The sequence below is a fragment of the Cyprinodon variegatus genome, unplaced genomic scaffold, assembly GCF_000732505.1.
Source record: "Cyprinodon variegatus isolate N-32 unplaced genomic scaffold, C_variegatus-1.0 Scaffold1592, whole genome shotgun sequence".
NCBI lineage: Eukaryota > Metazoa > Chordata > Actinopteri > Cyprinodontiformes > Cyprinodontidae > Cyprinodon > Cyprinodon variegatus.
In genome coordinates this window covers 28,027-31,637 of record NW_015152045.1, presented here as the reverse complement: position 1 = coordinate 31,637, position 3,611 = coordinate 28,027, and the positions used below count along the sequence as shown (strand labels likewise).

Below are 3,611 nucleotides of genomic sequence, written 5' to 3'. Positions count from 1 at the left end.
AGATATCCATTCGAGGATCCATGAGGAATGTTTGAGTTTTAAGGCTTAATGAATCGAAAGTGTTCTTTTAAAATAGCAGATAAATGTGAATAAACACAGATGCAGATATATTAGATGCAGTCAAAACAGTGCAGATTTATTTGGTTTTATGGTGAAAGGTGAGCAATGACTCAGGAATGCATTAAACTGTGATGAAGCTGAAAAAGAAAGGGTTAGCTTAGCTGGTCTGGGCGGGTCCAGCTGAAACAAAGGAAAGGTTAGAGCTCACGATGTGTCCGACATAAGCTAGCTGGAGCTACCTATGCTAGTCAGTTTCTTCAGACCCACATTGCTCGTTCAATCTGTGCTTTAGCATTCATTTAAACCCTTAAAACTATCAGCAGTTGAGTTGGAAAACTTATTTCCAATAAAAAACAAACACGACTATCTGTTCTACCTAGTTCACCCAGGCAGAGCACTTATTAAGCATCAGACGGACAGTGGGAAGGGTGGATTTTACTGTTTTGGCCCGGTGGAGTGAAGGCCTTTGTCTTGGTTCAGTTCCCTGCAGGCCCCGTTAGTCCAGTCCGTTCGTCCAACAGTAGCTCTCGAAGAGATTTGGTTAAGCCGATGCAATAATAGGCAGCTTTGCAGGGGTTAATTTGACAACTCATGGTAGCCCGGGACGTCTCCCTTTAGTTACAGCAGCTCTCAGGCAGCGACAGGACTATTATGGCACAGATCAATGTGTTCTAATGGCTAATTGGGCTCAGGTATTTGTTCCCTCTGCATTTAGTTTTAGGGTTGAACAGAGCTGGATTAGCTCTGTCTACTTCAGCATGAAACACAGCGTTCAACTCAGTTTAAATCGCAGGAAAAGACGGCAACTTCAATCAGCTCCTTCTGAATCACAGGAAAGGGAGTCTGAATTGGTCCAGCAACAAAGACCTCACCAGAGGGATTTGGTTGCTACTTAGCGCAGCCTACAGCTGAAAAGCAAATATGCCAAGGGGTATGCTTGGACTTGCAATGAATCATGGGATACTAAAGGCTATGCAGGATACAGCGGACCCGTCCTTCGAAATGCGCAAAAAGAAAGCTTTATTTGTTGGCTGCATAATAAGGAGTCTTTCAATCCCAACAGGCCTCAGCGCCGCGCTATGACGTAATCAGCCTATGGATCTGACCTTCGGAGGATGCAGCCGCTGGATTCAGACTCAGCGTCTAAGGAATTCAGCCTCACTGGAAATGACATATTTTGGTGTGTTATCCAATCAGGGCTCTACTTTGTGGCTGCTTACCTCAACAGAGCAAGGCTAAAACCTCAGCAGGGATTTGTTCATAGAGAGACATATCCAGCAAATGAGCTCCACCTGTAGCAAGCTTTATGAGTCAAGGTAAGAAGATACTTTCCTGGGCCCAGGTAAGTAGTTCTTCATCTGAACTAAGGACCCAGAGGTCATAAGGTCCTTAGTTGAGATGAATATTGGATACTGCATTACGCTGAGCAACCAAGATCCCCGGGTAATATGTCATCTGTTTTTGGCCGACAATTTTAATAACATCCATGAGCTCGGAGGATTGGGAGTAGTTCATATTTCCCTCTGCTTGTACAACGCTTTTAGAGAAAATTATTTCATTTTTTACCCAAACCACTTTTAATGACATGTGTTTCAGAGTTCAGATATAATTTATGGATTAAAACAGTTTTTAAAGCAACTTTGAAAGGCTAATGATTAGGTGACCCTTTTTTTTTTCCAACTTTTTACTAACTAATGAGGTTTAACAGATGTGTCAGGTTTAATTGAGGTTTCTAGAGGACCCAAATGCAGACACAGAGGCTGAGGTGGCTTCTTGCATATTTAATAACAAATGGTGGCAACAGAAGCATAAATCCAAAAATAACTAATTAAGGGACACAGGAAACAGAAAAAAGGGGAACACAGAGGTTAGGCAGGGAAACAAGGAATGAAGAGAATCCAGAAAACACAAACTGCAGAGGAGGGTCTATATATGCCAAAGAGCCCAAACAATAGAATAATCAACGGATTGGAAGCAGGTGTGGAGAGAAGGAACTAGAAGGGAGCTAGGGGAAAGGAGACTGGCACAAGAGGGAAGAGAGAGTAACCAAGAAATACACAAGAACTCAATTACAACCAGAAAACAAATAGGAAATGAAACCAATTAGCTAGAAAACACAGAATGACATAAAGCAAAGTGTAAATGAAAAAGACGACGTTAACAGAAACAAAAAGCCCAGAAAGGACAGAATCATTAGGTACATCTCTTTTTTTTAGTCCTGCTAAAATAGAATGTGTAGAAAGAAGCTGTAGAACCTCAATGTTTATAGACTATCTGAACTCTGCATGCTGGCAGCACCAAATGAGCCCATTTAAGTTGGCAGCTGTGCAAAGGAACAAATAGCAGAGGAAAGGCGGGCAGACGGAGCTGAGAGGTGTCTTCTGTTGCCGACAATCATAAAACCACCGGGGGTCTGCAATCTTGTGACACCCCCAGAGTTTGGGTTTTGTTCACATGGATGTCATTTTCTTTCAGCCTATCCTAATGAAAAGGTTTCAATAAAACATTTCGAAATTAATTTTAAGTTACTTATCAATGTACTGTAGATGCTTTTTGGTCTCTGACAGCTGAATGGAAAAGGGTTTTAGAGAGTGGATCTTGTCCCTGTTTCTGACAAGTTAAGTATTTTACAATCAAAAGTGCCTTTTATTCCCAATGATAAGGTTGGCTGACAGTCTTTAGAAAGCTGGTTTAAAGGCTGAATTATACCAATGCAAAAGAAACAGACTCCATCTCTGCTGTATTTGACCTGATTTAGAGTCTTATGCTACGTTCCGACTGCAAGCGCTGGAAAAAAAAAAGCAAAAAAGCTTCTGCTGCTTTATTTTTAATGCTCGTCCACATTAAGGTCCCAGTAAATTGTGTCCAGATGCTTCTGTTGCTCCTGTGTTCAATGCCAGAGAGCAGCTTTGATATATTTGCTGTGATCATAGGGTAAAAAGTAGTTTGAATCTATTTTGAAGTGAGAAAGTCCTCCTGAAAACATTGTCTTGTCAGGATTGGGTTGAGGTTTGTGGACCCAAATGCAGAGGCAGGGAGGCAGAGGTGAGTTTTTTGTAGATTTAATGCGAGGTAAACAAACAACTAAGGCAGCAATCCAAAAATCTAAAAAATGCAACAAGAAAAAAGTTAAATAAACCAGAAAGCATGGGAACATCAGGGGAAAACAATCATGACGAGGTAAGACACTGTAAGGCGGTGTAGGTCGAAGTTTGACGAGGAACCGGCACTGAGGAACTGCACAAAGACTATTTATGGGAGACTGAACAAAGAGAGGACTAATGAGCAGATTGGGAGCAGGTGTGAACAGAGCAGACAGGAAAGGAGCTAGGGAAAAAGGAGAAGACAAGAGGGCAGCAGAGGGCAACAAATAAAAACCTGAAGACTGAAAAATAACCAGAGAACACAACAAAATAAAAATTAAACCACAAAAACTAGAAAACATGGAGCAAAGTAAGACTGAATACTCAAAAGAAAACAAAACAGAACCCATACTGTGACAGGTCTGTGCAGTCAGTTCATCCAGATTACCATCCTGCCTTCAAAGATTA

At 41.5% G+C, this 3,611-nt stretch overlaps 1 protein-coding gene across 1 annotated transcript in view; it reads right to left on the bottom strand.

Moving 5' to 3' along the window:
- Positions 1-3,611, bottom strand: part of LOC107104017 (muskelin) — a 49,186-nt gene that overhangs the window by 38,080 nt on the left and 7,495 nt on the right. The window lies entirely within an intron of this gene.